Source organism: Aythya marila, assembly GCF_965140915.1.
Source record: "Aythya marila genome assembly, contig: HAP1_HAP1_SCAFFOLD_173, whole genome shotgun sequence".
NCBI classification, from domain to species: domain Eukaryota; kingdom Metazoa; phylum Chordata; class Aves; order Anseriformes; family Anatidae; genus Aythya; species Aythya marila.
The window spans coordinates 506,662-532,499 of NW_028137021.1; the positions used below are offsets into that span (position 1 = coordinate 506,662).

At 46.1% G+C, this 25,838-nt stretch overlaps 1 protein-coding gene across 1 annotated transcript in view; it reads left to right on the forward strand.

Moving 5' to 3' along the window:
• The window catches only part of LOC309891234 (ATPase family AAA domain-containing protein 2-like), a gene marked incomplete at both ends in the record, with an annotated part of 195,863 nt that overhangs the window by 105,483 nt on the left and 64,542 nt on the right, over nucleotides 1-25,838 (forward strand). The window lies entirely within an intron of this gene.

Genomic DNA, 25,838 nt, shown 5'->3' on the forward strand with positions numbered 1-25,838 from the left:
GAAAAAATCTGGTATCTGTAGGGGTACCTAGTTCCTAGTTTTTACGTTTTTACCGTATAATTTCAAGTCTAAGTTTGTGGTTTAAGTTATAATAAGGAAAAAAACAGTAGTTGAGTTAATCAGGTTAAAGATTATAGATGGAGAGGGCCTTGGCATTAGGTGCTACAAACAGAATGGCAGTTAGCCTTGCCTTAGAAAAACTAAAATGGTTGACTAAAGTTGTTTTTTTTTTTTTTTTTTTTTTCCCCCAAAACATTGTGTTGACCAGCCAATTTGAATTTGGTGGTATTAAAGCTGTCTGCAATAAGTTTTTCTGGTTTGGATTGTAGCTAGCTCCTCTAGGTGCTCCTGCAGAATAGTATTTTTTTAAATACCTTTCTTCGAAACAAACAAACAAGATCTCTTTTTAAATTTAACTTTCTTGCAGTCGTTAATGATGGAATTGCTCCGCCACAGAGCATTCTTTTTCCACCTGAGAAGATTTGTATGGATTGGCGAGAAACACAAAGTGTTGGAGTTGGCCTGTACAATCTTGGCAACACATGTTTTCTTAATGCTACTCTACAGTGTTTGACCTACACACCCCCACTTGCCAATTACATGCTTTCTCTTGAGCACAGCCAGTCATGTGAGTACTTTCTAACAGTATTTTGAATCTGTTGGATAGCTCTGAAGGTGAAAGAACAGCAGTGATTCTGTGAGATAAGCTTATTTGCCTGATTTTACCTGTAGCAGCTGGCTTTGAGCACTGTATTAGCAGTGGGCTCCGAATAGCATATGGAGTGCAATTAATGCACCATGTTTTATTTATTTAGTTAGTTATTTGTTTGTTTGTTTGTTTGTTTGTTTATTAAAGGATCATTTATTGCTTCATGGGAATAATGAAGTGCATTGGACAGTAATGCATTTAGTAGTAATTTTAGAGAGTAATACAGTTTGCAGCCTGTGGAGTTCACATTCCTGTCAGCCTTTACAACTGCGACTTTGCAGTAGTCTTTTAGATTTCTCATCACAAAATGCATTTGAATACAGGCTTAGTGGATATTTTTCTTCTGTCAAGTTGTGTGAAATGAAATGTTACAAGACTGTTGGGACATTGGCATCTTGGGAGAATAGAATGTAGCAAGGAGAGTGGATATTGTATCTATAGTTTAAATTGTACTTAGATGTTTGTAGTTCTGGATATTTCGCTGGACTGGGATGCTTTGTTCTTTCACTCTTCAGGTCGTGAACAAGATTTTTGCATGATGTGCACGATGGAGACTCACATTAACCAGGCCCTGCGTTGCACTGTTGATGCCATCGAGCCTACGCATGTTATCAGTAATCTCAGTCGTAAGTGGCTTCAGATGTGTTTCTTTTCGATAGCTTGTAATCTTCAAATAATTATTTGATGTGTCTAAGTGGTTTTAACACTCCAATGAAGAGAGATTTTAGAAATACAAGAATGATTTCATTTTTAAATGAGGTCAATACTATCATCTTCTTATTTAGGAATAGGACAACATTTCCGTTTTGGCAGTCAAGAAGACGCACACGAGTTCTTGCGCTATACTGTTGATGCTATGCAGGAAGCGTGCTTGAACGGAAGCACCGAGTAAGCATAAACAAGTTCACTTTCATATATTCTCTAGCACCTTCTAGTCCTTTATTTACTCTCAAAAATGATCTCTAGCACCTTTTAGTGCCTTATTTACTATCAGCAACGCAAGTCTACATCATCCTTGGTTTTCATCAAACTCTTTGAAGAGTTAATTCTGTGCCTTAAATCTTCTGAGGTCTGATTATAATTTCTTTCCAGATTGGACAGATCTTCTCAAGCTACCACCATCATTCATCAAATATTTGGAGGATTTCTAAGATCGAGAGGTACTTGAAAAAATATTCCTGTCCTTAGAACTGATCTGTGTCTTTTGTCGGTAGTAAAGCAGTCTGTAGTTTGTCTAAAGTAGTATCTGTCAACAACTTGAATTTGGACAGTTAGTCTCCTTCACATAATGTTAAGCATTTATATTTTGTTTCCAGTGAAGTGCTTGAATTGCAAAGCAGTTTCGGATACGTATGAGGCATTTCTTGATATCACTTTGGATATAAAGGTAAGATGTTTTCTAAATATAATTCATGATGTTTAAGTACATGCATAACTTTCTAAATTAAACTTGTTTAACTTAAAAAACCAAACCACATATAATGTTAAAACGTAAGAGCTTGGTGGTGCTAAGGAAGTGGATTGGACTTTGTCCTTCCGTGGAACCCATGTAAATAGTCTCCACATTTGCATTGGGTTTAAGGGGAAAGAATTCTCTTTCTGCAAAAATTATAATGCTGTCATACTTCTTTGTTGTTCTACCTCAATATACATCTAATTGTTAGACTGATGAATTTGTCCCCAGTATTGATGACAAAGCACACTGTAGATGCTGTCTAGGCTACTGGAAAAGTATTTGTTCCAAAGTCAAATGCCTTCCAGGTGAGGTCAATGCTGAGCATGCTCTTTCTGCCTCCTTCTTCACAGTGCTCCTAGTAGATCGCTTGAGTATGTTAGTAAGATTCTCTTATAAACTACTAGTATGTCTCTGGAATTCTGAATTACGGTGACTTTGCGCTTTTCTTTCTCGCTGCTCTAGGCGGTTTCGTCTGTTAGCAGAGCTCTGGAACTCTTTGTGAAACCTGAAGAGCTGGATGGAGAGAATTGCTATAAATGTAGCGAGTAAGATTTTGACGAATTAGGTCTTAATCCTAGATGTCAGTTTTCTATGTTGCATGACTCTGTTGGACTACCTCTAAACTTTGGATCTACTTACAAGTTTTGTGGAAGTTTATAAAAGACTTGGATTTTTGTTTCCTTGGAGGGGGGAAGTCTTGTTCATAGGCATTCCCTATGGGTTTGCAATTCTCTGGCTTGTATTTTGCCATCAGAATTCAAAAAGAGCTACTTTTGTTCTTTCTATTTATTAGCTCTCGACAGTACTTTTCTTGATGTAAACTGCCCAGTTTCCGTTGTTCTCTGGGCTAGTGGCTAATTTTCACTGCTTACACCGTAGGTCCTACCTTGGAGCGGGCAATGTGTCAAACTGAACTATTTTGTTTCAAAGGATGGCAGATGGTTTCAGTGTCTTTCCAGACAAGCTCAGTACATGAAGACTTCCTACTGTTAAATGTCTCCCTCCTGTAGAATGACCATGTGCTTCTGTTGTATTTTTGATGTTGATAGTCGACCTATGTTGGAGATTATTTGCAATTTCTAGCCCTGGGGACCAAGGCTCTCTCGTTCCGCTTTCAGTATTTGTATTTCCCTTGAAAGCTGAAAGAATGTTTCCAGGATTGGAGTTCAAATAGCCACTTTTGTAGACCAAGAAATGGTACCTTGCCATCCAACCTGGTCATACCCTTTTGTGAGAGATTCCTGTTCCCGCTATGCTCTGAGTTGTTGGGAAAATTGACCTTCTTCTGTGTATTAACAAACCTGACACGCAGTGCATGGGTTTATGAAAAGAAAAAAGACCAACCTATTATGCAAGTAAATATCATTCAAATAGCATAGGCATGCGTGAGACATTAAAAGGAGTTTGTTTTGGGGGCGAAAAAAGAAGATGCCTTCAAACACTTCTCTCTGCTTGGTTTTAAGGTGTAAAAAGATGGTTCCTGCATCCAAGAGGTTTACCATACACCGTTCTTCCAAGGTTCTCACAATATCACTGAAAAGATTTGCAGATTTCACAGGTGGAAAGATCAACAAGGTATATTTACCACTGTAATGCAACTATATCATTGTGTAATGGGACATCCCCCAAAGCTGAAAGTTGTTAATATTTTCAGACAATAATTGTAGACTAACGACTATGGCTTATTCTTTCTCTTAATATCAATAAAGTTCCCGCTTGACAAGAAGCATATGCTTTCCTCTGAGAAGGCTGATTCATCAGGAAACAGTTCTCTGCAACTTCTAGTCTTAACCGTTGTTTATGGGAAGACTTATTTGTAGTGAATCAAGAAATATATTCGAGAAATATATTCTAGAAATCAATTCTAGTCTGTGTTTTTTGGAAGTGTTTTTATCTGGCTAGTCCATGAAGTACTCTGGGATAATTTTTCTATCTTCTTGATGTCTCTTTAGGAGGTGAAATATCCGGAGTATTTGGACCTGAGAGCCTACATGTCGCAGTCAATGGGAGAACCACTGCTCTATGCCTTATACGCGGTGCTGGTACATCACGGTGTCAGCTGTCACTCAGGACACTATATATGCTATGTAAAGGTAGAAGTCAACAGCATTTCTAACAGGGTAAAGGTTGTGCTGGCAAACCAATTAAAGCATGACTAGCAGCTACTGTTTCTAGGGAAAAAGATTTCATTATATTTTTATTTGACATGTGTGTATTTTGTTCCTATCCGTGATTTCAACTGGAAAACGTGCAATTCACCTAAAGAAATCGTTGTCTTTATTTGCAGGCTGGTAATGGACTTTGGTATCAGATGAATGATGCTAAAGTAGTGCGTACTGACATTAAAAGAGTTCTTGGTCAGCAAGCTTACATACTTTTTTATATCAGGTAATAACAAATCTTAAAATGTGTTCAGAAGAGATTTACTTTCCTGTTATTGATATTTTTCTGTTTTGCAAGTGTTTTTCTTGCTATCCCGGGAGAAGATTATTATTTGTCTAATTCAGTTCTGTCTAACCTGAAATTCTCTGTGTCGTTTATTATCTTTTGTTGCTTGGCCTTAAACTGCAGCACTTGTGTAAATTGCTATCTATGTGTTATCTGTAGCTGGCTACTTTAGAGAAGGAGAGAAATGAAGGTCATCTGTGGTGTAAGAATGAATTATTGCTCTGCAAGTGATAGTCTTAGTAGGAAGACTGTTCTCTACTTTTCAGTTTGTAGTCTTGGCGAAGCCTTCTGTAGAGAAGGCTTCCATATCGTATGAGCTGTTCCTCTAAAATGATAGGATGGGATTTAATCCAAGAGTAGGCTGAAAGAAAAACTAAACTACGATCACTGCTCTTTTCTGAAGGCGCTATGATTTGACACTTGGAGAACGTGCGTTTTACTTGCCAGCACCATCTTATCCCTGTTCATTCCCTCCTGGTCAGCAGGGGGCTAATAGTAAGCAGGCTGGATTTCTGGGACCACGACTTCTTCCTCATATGATTAAGGTAATTCAGGGAAGCGGGAGGGCAGATAACGGCACCAAACTGCTAGTGGGTTTGGGGTTTGGTGTGGGGTTTTTTGTTTGGTTTTCGGCATCTTAGTTTTGTTTTCCTTCCCACGCTGCAGCTTTCTTCACAGCCCTCATGCTACAGCCAGAGTCATTCAAACAGTGGTTACTGCTAAATTGTGCAGCCATGCGACTCCATTACTTTATAGCTCCAAGAGAGCTTTCTAAAGCACAGAGAGCTACGCTCTTTGACAATTTAAGCAGAGTGTACTAATCCTCAAATCATTTAAAAGAGGACTTGTTTTTCCTATCCTCGTCACTTTAGCTAAGACAGGGAAAACTAAATGTCTTATTCCTGAGCACCAGAACGATTACTTCAGGCTTTTCAGGGTATGTTTAAAGGGGAAAATAAATATATTTGGGAATAGCAGCAGGTAATGTTAAGTTGCTTGGCTGGTTTTCAAAGATGATGTTAATTTGATACCAATCTGCAGTAAACCAAAAGCAGGAATTGAATACGCTTATTGGACTTGCATTTATCCTTAAAGGGCAGTGTGTTTTTCTTTTTAGGTGTTAAGACCATTTGTAGAAACACTCAGTAGGAGAGTTTTGTGTTTCAAAATGTTACATGCAGTGTTTGCGTTAATCCATCTTGCAATTTCTTCTTTTTAAATACAGAATTCAAGCCATTTAAATGGAAATGGATCCATAAAAGAGGACACAAAGACCACTGGTGTCACCCTAAAAAGGCCATCTTCAGCACCACCAATGGCCTGTGTTCAAAACCAGGCAATTACCAGGCCTTCAATGACTGATATGTCAAGAAAACAGAAGATCACCATCAGTATTCACAATAAATTGCCTGCTCGTCAGACTGTGTCACAGCCTGACTGTCTTAGCAGTGCTGTGGAGGATGAAGATCTCTACCAGGCTGTTCCTTCATCCACAATTACAAATTCGGTAATGCAAATGAAGCAAATGCAAACAAACAAAAAAGTTTCTGATGAAATTTTTGTGGAGCCAACAGTGAATGAAAATCCTAAACTCAGCTCTGATAACACAGTCCCTTATGGTGCAGAATCTTCAGGAAAATCTGAGGAGGAGTCAAAGGGCTTATTTCAAAGGAATTTGAAATGCAATGCAATGTCCTCTAATGGAATTTTGGTTGGAAAGGTAGTCCGTACATTGCAGCATTCCAATTCTTCCTGTCAGAATGCTGACAAAGGAAGATCCCAGCATGAGCTGCCAAAAACAGATTCACTAAATGGTGCTATTAGGTTAGTTACTGAATCTAAAGAAAACGGACTGAAACTTGATGATTCCACTTGCCGAGTTGAACCTGTTAAACCTTCTGAGATGTTCTTTTCTAAAACAAATGGATCGCTTGAAACATAGATTTGCTCCATCGAGAATTTCTCACCTACGATGTATTCGGGAGTGTTTATTGTGTTCCTAATTCAGGTGAAATACTGAGAAAACACAGCACACATGTGATCGTAAGGCTTTGTGGTATTATCCCCTTAGAATTTGCAGACCTGAGCTTACATTAGAACTTGTCAACTTAAGCTCAGCTGAGATAAAAATTCCTAAGTTTCATAAAGTAGATTTTGGGGGGTGAGTTGGGGTTATCTTTGAAGTGTAGATAATGCATACAACTGACAGCGGTCTTGCTTACCATTTAATGGAGACATTCTGACAAGACTAGTCCTCAGTACTACTACAAATAGTATTTTTTTGTCTGCTGACTTGTGCGTTTTAATTGCAGATGCCTGGAGCTATGCCTTCAGTCAGTCGAGAAGTCATCACGGAGTCCTTCAGAGCCAGCCAGCTGAACAGCTTGTCAGAGGAAATGAGGTAAAATGAGCACAGTCTGATTAAGACAAGACTTTATGGAAGTTCGTTACAGTTTTATCTGTCTACTAATAGTATTTAATGGAAGGATTTAAATTAGTACAATTCCATACTGTGTGTCCAGTGTCACGAACAGAACTAATGATCAGCACTGAGCATATCACTCTGATGCAGGTTGGTGCCTCAAGGAGAACTTGTGTTCCTTTATAGAATGTTTTTCCATTTTTCTCCACTGTCTGGAGAAACACTGGCTGTTCCCCGCTCGCCCCTATGCCTTTTTTCTCAGAGCAGCAGGTGGAAGGAGACAGATGCGTTTGCTTTTTTAGTGCAATGGCTTCAGAAGCAAGAGGGGAAAAAGCACTTTCTCTGGGAGCTGAAGAAGGTGTCTTAATCACAGGAGAGGTTTCTAAGTGGCATATCTTTGCGAGGGTTCCTGTAGTCCGGAGGTTTTTGTTTGTTTGCTCGACATTGGAAGGTTTTACTCTTAATATTCACGTCCTTCAGCAGAAGTGAGAAATGGGTTTTTATTTTATGCAGTGTTGCGGAACCTCCGAAATTTCCTGGGAATGATGAATACCTCGCCCAGTACCAATGTGATGACTGTGGAGACAAGGAGAAAGCAAGAAGATCAAAAGAACGTGACCTCATTTCAAAAGAAAATGTTTTGTCCGGCAAAGAGTCTTGTGAGCCTGGTGAGAAATTGCGGCAAACTTCCTCTCTCAAGTCTGACACTGAATGTAGCTCTAACAATCTTTCTTCCTTAGCTATTGCAGATAGACGCCAAGATACAAAGGACAAGACTAAAACCACTGAGAAAGAGCATTACCAAAGAAAGAGGGAACATGCTCCTAGTGAAGAGAAGGAGAGTCAAAAAGCAGGTCCTTCCAGCAAGAGGAGGTGTTCTCAGAGCGTGGAATTTGTTGAGCAAAAGAGTCACAAGCAGGAGTACTGGGAGGGAAGCAGGTACAGATCTTTCCCTCGTGAAAGAAACAGCCCTGAGAATGGCAGAAGAGCAGTCAAATATTCAAAGTACAGATCTGGCAGCGGAGGAAGATCAGAACAAGGTAGCAATAGGTACTACCGATCCAAAGGGGAAAGAAGTTGGAGCAGAGAAAGATACTATCGAGACGAAGCACGGAGATGGGAAAGATGTGGCTATTACAAGGATTACTATTCACCTCATGCGACAGGAGACAGTAGAGAGAGAAAGTTCTCTCACGGCGATTCAGCCTTTGACAGATTGACTGCAACTTACTACAGCAGGTCACATAAGCATTATCATTACAAAAGCGGATGGCCTCACGGTTCCCTCTTGAGAGAGGAAGATGTACGTCGCTTTAGCACACCCCGAGCAGACTTGCATCGTTGCTCGGTACCTCAGCAACATTCCAGAAGACATTCTCGTGAAAGACATGCGCTTCCACCTGTGTCAGCTCATTTGGAGAACTGTCGCCAGAAAACTGAAACAGAAGGAAACAGAAAAAGAAAATATACCCGTGCAGAAGGTAGTGAAAGTGAAATAGAAAGGAAAGACAGAAAGATAGAAAAGGAGCTTGTAGGTGGTGAAAAAAATGCAAAAATATCACAAGTTCTGGAAGAAAAAGAAGTCTAAGGATAAAGATGGAGAGAAGGATTCCAAGTAAGCAAGGATTCCAGCATACTCCGCATTTTTTATCCTAATTCTTTTCTGGGTGCTTCTCATGTCTTCCTTTTATTTTATTTATTTTTTTTTTTTTCTGGTAGTTTCTAAGTTCTTTAGATAGCACCAGCTGGCTGGGGATCATGTTGTTAGGTTGATCAGTGAAGACAGGAAAGCTCTTGCTGAATTGTGTCAGAGCACTAGCTTTGGACCACATAGTTCGAATCACATCCGTACACCATTCCAGATTAGGTTAAAAGATTTTTTCTGCTTGCACGTATTCCAGAGCTAGCCGTTGTTAATGATCTGTGTACAAACCAGGACCTATGGTCCTTCAATCTGACGGCTTAAGTTTGCTGCATCTAAAGTAAGTTGCGTGTGCACAAAGCACCACAAAATAGCTGACATGCTGCAAATCATCACCTGTGGTAAAATAAATCAGGTTTCATATAGGCAACAAGTGCCACATCTTTTTTTCCCTTTTTAACTTGCATGTTTCTTTCAGACTTCATGATTTGTGTTTCTGTGCGCTCCACTTTGACAATGCCAATCGCAAGCGTAAGAAAAAGAAGAAAAAGGAGAAGAAAAAGAAGAAAAAGGAGAAGCACCAGGAAAGCGAAAGGCTCCTTGGAACACTTAGATCCTCGTTTCCAGAAGATAACGCGGGAGAAGAAGGAAGAATGCCATCCTCCAGATGGCTCTTCATGTCAGTAATGCAGAAGTGAGAGCAGTAAACAACCTTACAAGGAAGGGAAGACTTCCAGTGCAGGCGAAAGCAAGAAATACTGCTCCATCGCATCCAACAACTATACTAAAGGTAAGCGGCCGCAGCGTGTGTGAGGAATTCCTTTTATATTAATCTCGAGATTATTTCAAACAGTCTTGAAGTGCTTGATGACTTAACAGTCTGCAGATTTATTATCAAATCAAAAAAAAACCCCACTTGGTAGACTATTTTTTTCCCAGTTTTGAATGGCCACTAGGAAAGAAGGCCTGAAATAAAGAGGTTAAAGGCAAATGGTTTTCATTTGGTTTGATGATGAAGTGGCAAACAAGAGGAAGAGTTGCAAGCTCCCTTCTTAAATTCAGTCCAGCCAAGTAGGAAAAGTAAATGTGGACGGACAGCTGTATCTTGGCAAAGAAGATAGTAGGGAGCAAGGAGGTTCAGCAGTCAAGATGGAAGGTGATGCCATGAGGCTTAGAGGCTAGTAATGTTCTAATGAACATGGCCAAGTCTTGCGCTGGGCAGCCTGCTTGGGTCCAAAGCCTGCAGTCCTCCCCAAGATGTCGGCGAGGGGCTGGTGAGCCGTTGGGACGGAACCCCCGTTGCCCGGGTTCCCCAAGCAACCGCCCCACTCTCCAGCCACCATGGCAGGTCCAGCAGCCGGCTCCCGCTCCTCCCGGGGCTGCGGCCCTGCTGGCGAGCCCAGCGCCCCAGAGCTCAGCCCAGCGGCCTTTTTCCCACAGAGGGTTTCCCCAGACGGCTTCCGCGGCTTGCGCAGACGCAAAACTCCCCCTTCGTCGTCCCAGCCGTGCCGCCAACGGTGGCTGCCTGGCTGCTGCCCTCCCTCCCCGGAGCGACGGCGCTGCCCTTGCAGCCCCCGCAGGTACCCACCCTCCCCTCCGCGCTGCCCCAGGCCACCGTCTGGCACGTGGTGCCGGGGGTCCAGGGGCAGGTGCTGCAGCTCCCCGCCGGGGTGCAGCTGCCACCTGGGGGGCACCTCCCAGCCCAGGGGCACCACCTGCAGCTTGGGCAGCTCCCCGCCGGGGGGCAGCTCCCTGCTGTGGGGCAGCTCCCCGCCGTGGGGCACCAGCTGCAGCTGGTGCAGCTCCCCGCTGTGGGGCAAAACCTGCAGCTGGTGCAGCTCCCCGCTGTGGAGCAAAACCTGCAGCTGGTGCAGCTCCCAACCATGGGGCACCAGCTGCAGCTGGTGCAGCTCCCCGCCGGGGGGCAGCTCCCCCACACCGCTCCTCCCTGTGCCCCCGTCCATCAGTGGGGACAGCCCATGGTGACGGGGACACTGGTACCCCACCATGCGCTGGGGCTGGGGCCCAGGGCCGTGCTCCATGGGGAGCTCCTGCACCCCGCAGGCACCTGCCTGTTGCAGGCCCCCGCCCAGCGCAACCCCCCGCCACCCCTCGTCCCGGGGCCTCCGCTGCGGGGGCAGGCGCTCCCCACGCCCCGCACCCTGAGCAGCAGCCGGGGGCAGCTGCCGGAGCCCTGCTTGCACGCCGTGGGGCTCAGCGAGGACCAGGGGCCCCCGCTGCCCGGCCCCACTGCCCCCAAGCCTGCCCAGGCTCCAAGGACCGCCAGCACCCAGACGGCGACGCCTGACGGTGAGTTTGGGGCTGGCACAGCCGGCCGCTGGGCGCCCCACACCCAGGGGCCATGGGAAAGCTGACATCGCCCGTCTTGGGGGATTTTCTTGCTTCGTCCTCAGCGGCGACAGCCCCGCAGGTGCCTGAGGAGCCCCCGCAGCTGCCCGAGCTGGGCCCTGATGCCTTTGCCGAGGCCTTTCCAGAGCTGGCAGGGGACAGCCAGCAGCTGCAGCACATGCAGGACGAGCTCCTGGCCGACCTGGACATCCCCATCCCCGGCATGGAGGAGCTGCTCAGCTGGCTCGATGCCGTGGAGCCCCAGGACGCCTTCCCCGATTTGCCCAGCAGTCCTGCCCTCAGCCGCTTCCTCTCGCAGCTGCCCGACCTCTGCGAGGACATCGAGGAGCCGAGCACGCAGGGACTGGAAGCCACAGGAGCCCTCGGTGAGGTCCCCTCAACCCCTGGGCTGCGCCCCGAGAAGCTTGAGGGTGGGCTGTCGCTGCAGTCCCCCGTCGTGCCAGCAGTGAGCCCCCCGCTCAGCCCTGCAGCCAGTCCCCTGCCCAGTGCGCTTAGGAGCCCCCTACCCAGTCCACCCCTGAGTCCCCCCAGGAGCCTCCCTGACACCCAGCTCCTCAGTGCCCTTAGTAGACCCCTGCCCCAACCCCCCCAGCGTTCCCTCAAGACCCGCCCCAACCCCAAGGTCCCCAGTGCCCTTAGTAAACCCCAGCCCAAATCCCCCCCGAGTTCTCCCAAGAAACGCCCCAACCCCAAGGTCCCCAGTGCCCTTAGTAGACCCCAGCCCAAATCCCCCCCGAGTTCCCCCAAGAAACGCCCCAACCCCAAGGGCCGCACTGACCATAGGAGACCCCTGCCCAAACGCCCCCTGGGTCCCCTCAAGAGCCCCCCGCCTGCCCCTGCGTCCACCGGCACCAAGCGGGGGGCCAAGCGCCCTGCGCCCAGCAGCACCCCCGGGACAGCGCAGAGCTGCCAGCACAGGAGGCCGACGACAGAGAACCCCCCCGGCAAGGAGAGGAAGACGCTGCTGGGCCAGGCTGGCCAAGGCCGCAAGAGACCGTGCCAGGGGAAGACGGGTGGCAGCAGCACGGTGGCTGGCAGCAGCAGGGAAGCAGGCAGCAGCGGGCAGCAGCTGGCGATCAACAGCACCACGGCACCCAGCAAGAGAGCGCGAAGCCCGGGGGCTGCAGGGGGGCAAGGAGCAGCGGCGCCACCTCCCCGCAGAGCGCGGCTGCTGCCGGAGACTCCGAGTGGGGAGCCCCGTGCCGTGCGGCCCCAGGACAGGCTCTGTCCCCAGGCCAGCGGGGCCAGGACGCTGCAGCGCCAGCAGCCGGGGACAAAGACCCCCAGCGAGACTTTGCAGCCGCTGGGGGCCAGGGCCAAGGCGCTGGGGCCAGCGTGCCAGCTGGCCTGTGTGCAGCCGCAGCCCACCTCCAGCAGCCCCAGCAGCATGCCCAGCGCCCCGCCGACAGTGCCAGGCTCCAGCTACCCGTGACCGACCTCGGGCTTCTCCTCGACGGCCCCCGCAGCACCCAGGCAGGCACAGAGACCTCTGCAGGCACCTGCTCCAGCTTCAGCCACGCTCCTCAGCCCTTGCCCCTCTCGCTTGCCCTCTCCCCTCTCTCGTGCTGGAGCTAGGGGATGGGCTTGCCACTCACAGGGATGGCAACAGCGCCAATGGCAAATGCGCGCGCGCCTCACCCAGGAAGGTGGCAATGGCAAGCTGGGGAGATGCTGGCAGCAGCTGGGCTGGGAAAGCTTGGCCATGGCAACTGCTGCTTGGGACACCAAAGGGCTGAGAGACAAGACTTGCTTCTTCTTTCGGGGCATTGCTCTTCTTTCCTGCCTTCTGGATTAAATTCCTCTCCTTAGGTGGTCACTCAGCAAGGCCTCTGCCTGCAGAGCACTTCTTCTTGCACTGGCATGCCAAGGCGATAAGAACTGGGAGGTCTTTGGGATAGCAAATGATCAGTGGGATGGGAAGTGATGATGGGGATAGCAATTCATTGGAATGGGACAAATGGGTTTTATTTGTATTAAATTTAAATTTTTAAATTTTCATTTAATTTATTGGTTTTCTTATTTATTTAATTAAATCCACTTTATTGACTGTGTTGTACAGTACGGCATTGTTTTATTATTATAAAATTATAAGTATTTAATAGCATTAAATATTTTTATATATTAATATCTTATAAACTGTAAGTATCATTATTTATTATTTTGTTGGTTTTTATTCCTTTTCTACCCTATTAAACTCTCTTTATCACAACGCACTGGTTTGGATTTTATTTTTCCTTCCGAGTCGTTCTGGATTCACTCCGGATGGGGGGACACTAGCGAACGCCTGTGTGCTTCAGATCCAAGGTCACCTTTGCCCTCATTCAAGATACATATTTGCATCTGTTGTTGTGAAACAAAATTAACAACAGGAACAATAAAGTTACCTACTTGCTAGCAGCAGCTCTACATTTGCTGGGGTCTGCTCTGTGCATTTTGAAGACCATTCCATGCTCTTCAGCCCCTTCAGGAGGAAATGTATGGTTCTAGGAAAATGCGTCTTGACCTGATGCAAAGCTGTGACGCAGCCTGCAGCTGCTGCAAGCCCTGGCATTTTACCTGCAGCCCCTCCAACAACTCTGATGTTCCCTGCATGGACTTCAACCACTGCGGCAGGACCTGAGGCCCCTCAAACCCTTGTCACACACCCTGCGGCCCCTCGAGCCCCTGGCATGTTCCCTGCAGCCCCTCCAGCCCCTGGCATGTTCCCTGCAGCCCCTCCAGCCCCTGGCATGTTCCCTGCAGCCCCTCCAAGCCTGGCACAGGCCCTACAGCTGGCTCCGGGGACGACACCGCTGCTGTCTCAGGCACCAATACACACAAGGGGAAGGAATGCATGCAGAAGTCATCTCGTTTCGGAAGGGCAGAAAGTCCTCCCAAGAAGGAGAAGGAGCAAGAGGAAGGCGAGGCAGCCTACCCCAAGGTAGAGCCATCCCAGGGCACAGGAGGCTGTTGGAAAGGAGATTAGATAGAAAAGCAGCTGGAAGCAGGTGATCCCCATCCCTGGGCGAGCTGCGAGCCATGGGACAAGATTGCAGCTGTCCTCCAGGCGAGCACATTGTCAGCTGGCTGCTGCGCTGCTGGGATAGCAGCTGTGGGAGCCTGGCAGCAGAGGGCAGGGAAGCCAAGCAGCTGGGATCCTTCTCTGGGGAAGGGGGCACTGAGAAAGCGCTTGAAAACAGGGCACAAGCCCTCAGCCTCTGGAGGCGTGAAGGAAAGGGATCCCTTCTGGGAAGATGCTGTGGGCTTGCTGAGGCTCGAAGAACAGACGGTGCTGGCTGCTACCAGCGTGCTGCAGCAGCGGCAAGACAGAGCCGTGGTGGTTTTCCTCAACTGGGCAGCTGAGCTCCAGCACAAGCGCTCTCTCCCTGCCCCTCCTCCAACGCCAAGGGGAGAAAAGAGGCTGGCAAGGGCTCAAGGGCTGCCAGAAGGACAGGGAGATCACTCCACAAGGAGCGTCACGGGCAAAGCAGGCTCAGCACAGCCTGTTCCAGTCCAGCCCGGGGCCTGCTCCTGCGGGGGCTCTCCACAGGCCGCGGCCTCCTCCAGGCCACAGCCACCTGCTCCACCGGGGGCTCCTCCAGCCACAGGGGGGCTGCAGCGTGGAGATCTGCTCCACGGGGGACCCATGGGCTGCAGGGGGACAGCCTGCTCCACCAGGGGCCTCTCCCTGCACAGGCCGCAGGGGAACTGCTGCTGGGAGCCTGGAGCACCTCCTGCCTCCTGCTGCACGGACCTTGGGGGCTGCACAGAGCTTTCTCACTCCTCCCTGAGCCAGACGCTGCTGGGCAGCAGCTTTTGTTCCCTTTCTTAGATGGGCTCTCCCCCAGGCGCAAACATCATCCTTTTGCTCTGCGTTCTGGGCAGCAGCGGGTGGGTCCCTCCTGGAAGGAGCCTCCTGGCAGCGGCCCTGAGCTCCCATGGGGCAGCTGCTGCATTCTCCTCACAGAGGACACCCCTGCAGCCCCTCGTTCCCACAGCCTGGCCATGCAAACCCAAGCCAAGACACCGAGCGAGCCTTGAAAAGCAAGCCTTGTGGGGACGGAGCACCCACAAAGAACGGACTCACACAACAGGACTCCTTGCCAACACTGCCTCACAGACACCTGGGCCTTGAGCGGGTAGCTCACCTTGAGCGAGCTCATTTCCTTCCCAGTAGCTGAAATGTGCCGTTTCGGGGGCATCTGGGGGCTACAGTGTGCTGCTGAGAGGGATGTTGGAGCTCCTGCAGGGCAGTGCTTCCACTACGGCAAGGCCTTTTCTGCATCTTCTACTGCCCTGCAAGCGAGGATGCTTGGGGCACACAAGAAGCTGGCAGGGGACACAGCTGCAGGGATTGCAGGGATTCCTAAAGTCATAGCCAAATACAAGAAAGACAGGAGGACGTGATGCTTCCGAGAGAAAGGAGCTCGCTTTGAGGTCAAAATGCATCCCTTTTTCAGGAAAGCAAGAGATTCTGTGCATTTCTCTCATCCCCCTGAGACAGCCACTGGGTGACGATGGTGCCAAGTGTCTGGAAAGAGACCTTGCTTTCTCAGGCCCAGGTGTCCAGCTGCACACCAAGGCCATCCCTGGCTTCCAGGCGCAGTTGCCAGGCTCAAGGCTGAGCTCCCCTGCGAACTCCCAGCCCAGCAGACCTTGCTCCTGGCATTGTGGAGCAGCCATTTCACGGCAGCCTTTTCTCCTGGCAGTCAGCTTTGCGCCGAAAGCTCTGTCACTGGGACGCCTGAGAGCTGTGGCAGCTCAGCAGAGAGTCACTGTCAGCCTTGGAGCTCACAAAGGTGGGTGGCCGCAAGTGCCCTGAGCGTCCAGCTCGCAATGAGGACTGCTGTGGCACTCAAATTGTCACCTGTTTGCTGCGATGCTGGGATACCTGCTCTGGTAGCCTGGCATCAGAGGCCAGGGAAGCCAAGCAGCTGGGATCCTTCTCTGAGGCAGGGGACACTGAGAGTGGAAATGGAAATGGGGCACAAGCCCTCCGCCTCTCAAAGGAACCCCTCAGATGTTTAGGTATAGTAAACTTATGTATATCTGTGTGACTCTAGACCACAACATGTTAGTGTTCTGGTTTGTCCACTGCTTTGTTGTGGGGGCTTTGAGTTGGCCTCTACTCTTTAGGTGAATGCTGACTTCATATCTATGGTGCACTTTATTCTTGAAATGGGAAGTTTCTACCAATTTCCTGTCCAAAGTTCCTCATAAGCCAACTGCAATCATCATTTCAGATGTATCTCCCAACTTACACATTTCCTAATTCTCCTTGATATTTACTCAAGAAATGCATTTTCACAGAGACATCATATTTTTCTCTCAACTGGCATCTGGCTGAGCAGAATGATGTCCTTTAATTCCCTTCCACACAATAGGCAACTTGTTCCTTCTGTCTTCTGAACACTTCCTCCTAAGTTCAATGTGAATACAAGTGGCAGAATTTTGCCTCATGTCTTAAATGTGTGGCAGGGCTGCCCTGTCAGGTGTATTTATACTGGAGAAAAAAAAAAAAAAAAAAAAAGAATAGCCATACATACCATATAACCACTTAACTTTTTCAGTTCTTCTGTTAACAGTGCATGAACATGGGGTTTTGTTGTTTTATTGTTTGTTTTAAACTCCTGACTGCCATATAGCAAACATGACAAAAAAAAAAAAAAAAAAAAAAAAAAAAAAAAAAAACCACCCTCGGTTGAGAATCTCTAAGCATGGCTCTACTTTGTATTATCAAATGTCACTTCACCTGAACCATTTCAATCACAAGGGATATCCTTCTGTCAGGCTCGGTAGGACTTCCCAACTTTATGTCACCTGGAAATCTCAAAGCTCATATGTAATTTTTAGTCTTCGGCCACCACGTCCATACTGAACATACCTAAATTTGAAGTCATCTCTGCTCTGAATAGGAGGTTGGGTTTTCAGAGCTCCCTTCCAGCCTACATTTCTCCATGAGTCTTTGCCTCCTTAGCAGCTGCAGTTTCAGAACTGTCTCTGAGAATCACTACAGGGAACCTCTCCTTTGCCGGTAATTCCCTCTTCGAACAGTGTGAACAATTGCAAACTCCCTTGATTCACTTGCAGCCCCAAAGCCCAAATCCATAGATAATGTATCAGAAGCTCACAGAAAGTGAAATAGATGTAGTTCATCCCCTGTGTAGGGGAGCACTGGTCCTACAAAGGCAAGCTACTAAATTCTCTGGAAACAAATTAGCTTTAATAAATTATCTTGTAAATTCCACATTACCCGCTACTTCCCTAGTCTTATCTCTTCTTGCTACAAAACTTTGCCCAGCGTTGATGTCAAACTAACAGGCCTGCACTTGTCTGGATCACTCTTTACATTCTCCTGGACAGAAGTGTATTTGTTACTCTCCCATTCTGGGGACTATCCCTGATTTGCACAGTTGTGATGTATTTTTCCTACTTGACTTGTTCTGTGTGCCAATGCTGTTAATAGGCTAGGTAGATATCAGCTTGTCATTTTTCACTTGAATCACTGTAGATTTTTATTTCACCTCAGATGATGTTGTGCCTAGTGCCCTACCCTCATTTGCAATGGGAATCCTGTCACTGCCCTTAATATCACATTGTTGTTGCTGTTAGATGCAGGAAATAAGATTTGCAGCATTTGAGACATCATTAACTTTTGATCTATTTTTGCCTCGAGTATGCAACTGTCCTAATTTGTTCTCTTTGTTCCCCCTGGTTTCTGTGGCTTAAGTATCATTTACTATTATTGTTTAATTTCCTACGTGAAGGAGGTTTTGGGTCATTCGTACTTTATTTTTGCAGTTTTTAACCTCTGAAATGTACCTTTTCTCATTGCTTTTTTCCCATCTGAATTTTGAATTTTAACTCTGCCTTCTCTGCACTCCAGTCTCAGAGATGCTTAGTCAGACTCAATGATTCATTTCCTTAGATTTCAAAGTTTGCATTTGTAAGCCTCAAAAATTTTGTTTTAAGCCTGGTTTTGTTTTATGTTTTGTTTTATCAGTTTTATGGTATGATAAGCTTTTGCTTCCACTGAAGGGTAGAAGTCATTACGAATAGTGCCAACAAAACAGAAACATAACAATGAAAATGATATTTGAATTCAGAATAGGTATTTAAAAAGTTCACCTTCTCCAGCACAAATGGGGAAAGTAAAATAAATAAATAAATAAATAGAGCAGTCCTAAATCATCAAAACTGGCCAAAGAATTAGAAGAAGCACTATTTTTCCAAGGCTGCAATGTTTTCCATTCATCTCACTGGGCCAGCAGAGCACTAGAGAGCTGGATGCACTGAAGTCCTGGCTCATACCCTAAATGACCTGCAGGAAGATCTTCTTATCTCTGTCCCCCCGTTTCTCCTTTCAATCTCTGTTTTGTCTGTTTGTATCACTAGCTATCAAAGCGCTACTGAGATATGCACGTGCAGCACCCAGCACAACCTTGTTTCAGGCTCCAGTGGGACCTTTAGGCATTACCATCCTATAAACAAGACACAGTGATAGTGAGTGTAATTACAGTCGTCAAACTATTCCAGCTCCACTTCATTAGCCATGCCCTGAGCTAAATAACATTTTAATCAGTTTGATATGTCATCTGTGGCTTTCTTCACTGTCACTTGCAATCCAGCAAACTTCTTCCTTCATGTTTCTAGATTAGACAGAGGGTTCTTAACTGCAGACATCCACTTCCCTGTTCAGGAAGCAGTGAGACCTTTCATCTTCACCCAGAATTAAGATGATATCCAAGCATCATGAGACACAGCGCGTATGTCTCCTAGGCCCATCCCATAAGAGTAGGACATTTACCTCACATGAGAAGAAGACTTAATGCAGAGGCAAAGCAAGATACTCGGTGTCAAAGCCATGTCTGGATGATCATTAAAGACAGATCAAAATTACCCAGTACAGGAGGAAAATCTATCATTTGAAGAAGATTATGGTCTCTGATTATTAGTTTCAAAATTAGTTTTTTTCTTTGGATTTCCTCTGAACTTAAACTTAGTTTGGAATGCCTTTGGTTTTGAATAGTTCTGAAATTGTATTACTTCTCCTAAGTAAGTTGATAGTCTGTTCTATTTACGTGAAATTCAAATAATATTGTGAAGGATCTGCCATCACTTTTACTGTGTGCCAGGCTGAGAGCCTTCCTGTACTTAAAGGCAACCTATAGGAAAGCTGGGGAGGGGGTCTTTATCAGGGCCTGGAGTGACAGGACATGGACTAATAGCTTTACACTGAAAAGTTAGATTTCTGATATATGTTAGGAAGAAATTCTTTACTGATAGTACTTCACATCCAGCCACTCCAGCCCCTGGCATGTTCCCTGCAGCCCCTCCAGCCCCTGGCATGTTCCCTGCAGCCCCTCCAAGCCTGGCACAGGCCCTACAGCTGGCTCCGGGGACGACCCCGCTGCTGTCTCAGGCACCAATACACACAAGGGGAAGGAATGCATGCAGAAGTCATCTCGTTTCGGAAGGGCAGAAAGTCCTCCCAAGAAGGGGAAGGAGCAAGAGGAAGGCGAGGCAGCCTACCCCAAGGTAGGGCCATCCCAGGGCACAGGAGGCTGTTGGAAAGGAGAGCAGAGAGAAAAGCAGCAGGAAGCAGGTGATCCCCATCCCTGGGTGAGCTGCGAGCCATGGGACAAGATTGCAGCTGTCCTCCAGGCGAGCACATTGTCAGCTGGCTGCTGCACTGCTGGGATAGCAGCTGTGGGAGCCTGGCAGCAGAGGGCAGGGAAGCCAAGCAGCTGGGATCCTTCTCTGGGGAAGGGGGCACTGAGAAAGTGCTTGCAAACGGGGCACAAGCCCTCAGCCTCTGGAGGCGGCGCCTGTCAGGCGTGAAGGAAAGGGATCCCTTCTGGGAAGATGCTGTGGGCTTGCTGAGGCTCGAAGAACAGACGGTGCTGGCTGCTACCAGCGTGCTGCAGCAGCGGCAAGACAGAGCCGTGGTGGTTTTCCTCAGCTGGGCAGCTGAGCTCCAGCACAAGCGCTCTCTCCCTGCCCCTCCTCCAACGCCAAGGGGAGAAAAGAGGCTGGCAAGGGCTCAAGGGCTGCCAGAAGGACAGGGAGATCACTCCACAAGGAGCGTCACGGGCAAAGCAGGCTCAGCACAGCCTGTTCCAGTCCAGCCCGGGGCCTGCTCCTGCGGGGGCTCTCCACAGGCCGCGGCCTCCTCCAGGCCACAGCCACCTGCTCCACCGGGGGCTCCTCCAGCCACAGGGGGGCTGCAGCGTGGAGATCTGCTCCACGGGGGACCCATGGGCTGCAGGGGGACAGCCTGCTCCACCAGGGGCCTCTCCCTGCACAGGCCGCAGGGGAACTGCTGCTGGGAGCCTGGAGCACCTCCTGCCTCCTGCTGCACGGACCTTGGGGGCTGCACAGAGCTTTCTCACTCCTCCCTGAGCCAGACGCTGCTGGGCAGCAGCTTTTGTTCCCTTTCTTAGATGCAAGATCTTCTTAAATTCAGTCCAGCCAAGTAGGAAAAGTAAATGTGGACAGCTGTATCTTGGCAAAGAAGATAGTAGGGAGCAAGGAGGTTCAGCAGTCAAGATGGAAGGTGATGCCATGAGGCTTACAGGCTAGTCATGTTCTAGTGAAACCCAGCCTGAAGAAGAAGAAACCTGCCTGACTACTTGATGTGAATAACAGACTCTTTTCAGCTCTTTCCTAACATAGAAACGGTGCTGACTGCTTCTTCAGAGTAACAGAAGTTCGTGATACTACTGAAATAGTTGTGGTTCAGATGTAGATCTGATTTCTCCTAAGCAAACTGAATTCACAACTGTTGATCCTCCAGAGGAGGCTTTGCAATTGAACACCTGGAGAATAGGTAAATTTCCCGCTGTTGTTCTCCTCTCCTCTTGTTTTGTTTTGTTTTGTTTTGTTCCTAGTAGCATAGGCTTAAGACTCTGAAGAAACAGGCTGCTTTTTTTCATTTCCAGCACTGGCTGTTCCTCCTGAGCCCCGCCTTCTATTTTTGCAGTCATAGGATATGTGAATGTAAATTCGTGGAGAGAGGTAGAAAACTCTTTCAACTGGTGTTTTTTCGGCTATGTGGGGAGAACAAATAGAGTGGCTTTGAATATTCTGGCTCTTATTCAGAGCAGCATGTGGAGGGAGACAGATGCGTTTGCTTTTTTAGTGCAATGGCTTCAGAAGCAAGAGGGGCAAAAGCACTTTCTCTGGGAGCTGAAGAAGGTGTCCTAATCACAGGAGAGGTTTCTAAATGGCATATCTTTGCGAGGGTTCCTGTAGTCCGGAGGTTTTTGTTTGTTTGTTTGACGTTGGAAGGTTTTACTCTTAATATTCACATCCTTCAGCAGAAGTGAGAAATGTGATTTTATTTTGTGCAGTGTCGTGGACCCTCCGAAATCTCCTGGGAACGATGAATACCTCGCATAGTACCAATGTGATGACGGTGGAGACAAGGAGAAAGCAAGAAGATCAAAAGAACGTGACCTCATTTCAAAAGAAAATGTTTTGTCCGGCAAAGAGTCTTGTGAGCCTGGTGAGAAATTGCGGCAAACTTCCTCTCTCAAGTCTGACACTGAATGTAGCTCTAAAAACCTTTCCTCCTCAGCTGTTACAGAGAGATGCCAAGATACAAAGGACGAGACTAAAACCACTGAGAAAAAGCATTACCGAAGCAAGAGGGAACATGCTCCTAGTGAAGAGAAGGAGACTCAAAAAGCAGATCCTTCGAGCAAGAGAAGGGTAAAGTTGAATACAAAGAATACAAACTTGAACTCCTGATTGGCTTCATGCTGAACTCTGTGCTGTTCTTGTCCTAATCTTGGTCTCTCCATAGATAATATGGTTTAAATCCAAATAGAATCATGCGATGAGGAAGATCTCACTGCAACAAATTCAACATCTAAAATCAAAGTTGACATTTTCCGTGATTTTCTTCCTGAGCAGAAGTGTGCGGTACTCCTTTTATATTAACGTAGAGATTATTTCAAACAGTCTTGAAGTGCTTGATGACTTAACAGTCTGCAGATTTATTATCAAATCAAAAAAAACCCCGACTTGGGAGACTATTTTTTTCCCAGTTTTGAATGACCACTAGGAAGAAGGTAGTTCCAGCATCAAGAAAGTCATGTGGAATGTAACAAAATGTACTGAACCAGTAAGTAAAACTTATATTTTTCTATTATTTCCATTGTTTCAACTCTTCAGATGTTTATGGATGGCATAGATAACAGAGGGGAGATCGTGGTAATCGGAGCTACCAACAGACTGGATTCTATAGATCCTGCTTTACAAAGACCAGGATGCTTTGGCAGAGAGTTCTTCTTCAACTTGCCAAATAAAGAGGTGAGAACTTAAATTCAACGTTAGTGCTACCATGGCAAAGTCCAACTTTATAGGAAAAAAATAATTGACAACTTGAACAAACGAGTGATATGTGGAGACACTGCATTGTTCCATGGAGGGCAAATCTGGTACTGGATATATATGGTCAGGATGATACCACCAAGTAGTTAGTTCTATAATCAAACCTTTCATTCCCCAAGTTGTACCTGTTTGCTTAATTATTTAGTCCACTTGGGTGTTTTCATCATGAAGTTGTGTTTTTGGTCTCAATCCTTCGCTTATGAATGAATAGGGGATGTGTTTGCATTTGATTGTGCCCCTGCTCGGTGGTAGTAGTTTGAGTCATAATTCTTTTCTTCTTTATAGTAATTGTAGCAATTGGAAGCATTGTGCCAGAAGTGCTTTCTGTGAATTTACTGACTGAAAATCAAATGTGATGAAGTAATGAGACTGTCCCAATGAAAGCTTGCTAAGTTTTAGAGAAGTTTTTTGGACAGCAAAGAAATGTTTCTGGATAAATTTTTCATTACAGTATTTTCCTCTGGGTCCTTAGGTCTCGTAGTTTGGAAACTTGTTATTGAAGCTATAAATGCCTTTTCTTTCACTGTAGGTTCCTAGAAAAAGTTCAGTATAACAAATAAGAAATATTCAATTTCCTGGTTGAAAATGCAGAGTGTATATTAAATAACTGTAAAATACTTGAAAGTTGAGCAAGTAAGAAAAGCGTATTAATAGATGAGGGGTTTTGAGGGAGGACTGTTTTGTTTTTTGTTGTTTGTTTGTTTGCTTTTTGGTTTGTTTGTTTCTTGTTGGTATTTTTAAGGAAAACTTGGGACAAGCTAAAATGCAATGATTTTGCTTCCAGGCTAGAAAAGAAATTGTCAAGATTCATACTCGTGACTGGACCCCTCAGCCACCGGACATGTTGCTTGATGAACTAGCTGAGAAATGCATTGGTAAGACTGAAACAGAAACGGATTCTTGCTTGTGACCAAGTTGTAAAGAACCTTAGCTTGTACCAGGCAGTACCCATGCTCTTGTGCCTTGCTGCACAAGTAGTCAACGAGGCAGCTGGCACACCTTCATAGCAATCAGAGTGAGATGCTTTCATCTATTTACTCTTTGTTGTCGTTCCTCTTGTTGTCTAAGAACGTTAAATGGTTCTGGGGCATCTTCCTCAAGAGTATAGTTTTTGATGAGGAGTCTGCTTCAGCTGCATAAGCGCAGGATATCAGGCAGTGAGCAACATGAAACTTCCCTGCAGAGCGGTAGCACTTTGAATTCCCTGTTAAGCTGTTTGGTTTTGGCCTTACAAATTCTTTAAATGTTGCATGTTGTAAACCTGGGCCTTGACTGATGTAACGTTTGATTTTTGTTTGTTAGGAGACTGTGGTGCAGATATCAAATCCCTCTGTACTGAAGCTGCACTGTGCTCTCTACGCCGATGCTATCCTCAGATTTATGCAAGTAGGGAGAAGTTGCTACTAGACGTTAATTCTATTAAAATAAAAGCAAAGGACTTTTTCATGGCTATGAAGAAGGTTGTTCCAGCTTCAAACCGGATCAAGGCTTCACCCGTACAAGCACTATCACCCATTTTCAAGCCACTTTTTCAAAGATCAGTAGAGAATATTTTACAAGTTTTGCAGAAGATCTTTCCGCATGCAAAGCTTGCACTAAAGGAGGACCGACAGCAAGGTATAACCACAGCATCCACTTCTTTATAATTCTGCTAAAGCAAAAACTTGTGGTTTGTGCAATCAACTTATAGCTTTCAGACATAATGGTGGTAGAATTTTATTATTTGCATGTGCATGTCTTTTTTTTGGGCAAGTCTGGAATACAACACATAGGTTTTATTGTGGATTCAAAACTGAAATGCCAAATGGAAGCTCTGAATGACTCAATACACAGTAAAGGAAGATGCGTTCTCTACTGAAGCATCCTGCTTCTGAGGGCAGCTAAGATAATTAGCATTTGTAGAGGTTGACTTGAGGTTTGAAGTATAATGCACCTATTTTTCTTTAAAAAATCAAAACTCAGATCTTTGGAGGGGAAGCATTTCTAGGTCAATGTTTCTAATTCCTTTCTGAAGAATGTCAGGACCAGGATACAAGTATAACTGGTCTAAGCTAAATATTGTTTTAGCTATCATCATTTTTAACCAGTCTCCTAATTTAAATGTTTGTGGATCGTACTATACACGTGAGATCAATTAGCATTGATACTTACTAGATGAATGGAATTCTGTGGCCATCACATCCTTTATCCCCGTGCTTTCATTGTGGGAACCTCCTCCAGAAAGAAATGGTCTTGTTTGTTGTTTTCTTTTTAAGGTATTTAGCAACTGCAGAAATTGTTCGTAATCTTCTTTATTCTAAGGGGGAGAAAAAAATCACCAAGAGTAGCGTACCTTACATGTATATTTCAGAGGGATTTAGTAGAGCTTTGTAGGGCCTTGTGCCATCTCCTTAGATCTGTGGTGGGCTGAACTCTAGGAAATAGCTTTCAGTGTGTGCTCTCAAATGAAGAAAGGGTTTTGGCACTGATTTAGAAGCTGTATTAATGGAAGAGAAAGAGACAAAGGCTATTCAGGAAAGTTAACAAACCTCTTTTGCCTTTCAGAGCATTTCAATCCGATTTTACAAGATGATATGTTTGACAGTGATGACGATGCATGCTTGGTTTCTGGAGATGAATTAAAAGATGGAATGCCTGACGGACCAGAGAAAAAATGCCTCTGTTTCAGCAGGTAAAGAAAGATAGATCCCTGTTACGTTTAAATTCTCAGGTCTGCCGAGTCTTTGTGAACAGTTCCAGCTGTTAAAAGTGCGAGGGGTGGTAGAGGAAGGGGCAACATCAAGTTTGTGTGTTGAAGGGGTGCTTGGTATTCACAAGAAGAAAGGGTGGAGGGACTAAAGTTGTAACGAAGTTGCTCTGAATGACCAAATTGAAAAGCCCAGGCTTCTCTTCGTAAGCCAAAGTGATCCGTAGACTACCAGAACACGTTGACTTAATCCATGGCATTCTTTGAAAGCCTCAAGACCACATAAATGTGCTGTCTGTCTTTTTAGCTAAAAATACCCCAACTTTATGGGTTTGTGTTGCCACCTTTTGCCCTTCTGTTTTCCAGGATTGTTAAACCAGTAGTGAATTATGTAGCAGAAAGAAAACTGAGAAATGGCTTGTTAAAACACCTTGAGAAAAATGTGAATGGTGTCTTTATTTGTTAAGCCACCAAGTTGTGTTAATCTTGTGATATTTTAGTATGGAAGTCATGCAAGCCCACAGTTGGAAAGTTAGATCATGTTGTCACAGCTGGATCAGTTATTTTTCTCCGTTTCTATTGCTGTGCTGTCCAGAAGATTTTCTGTGCTTTAGAGCAAGGCTAAGTCTCTAGCATCTTTGATTTAAGCCAGCAGAGGTACAGCCTGATTGTAGTGGGGAAACAAATGCTCCTCACCAATTTATTTTTAAATAAAAATAAATTTATAAT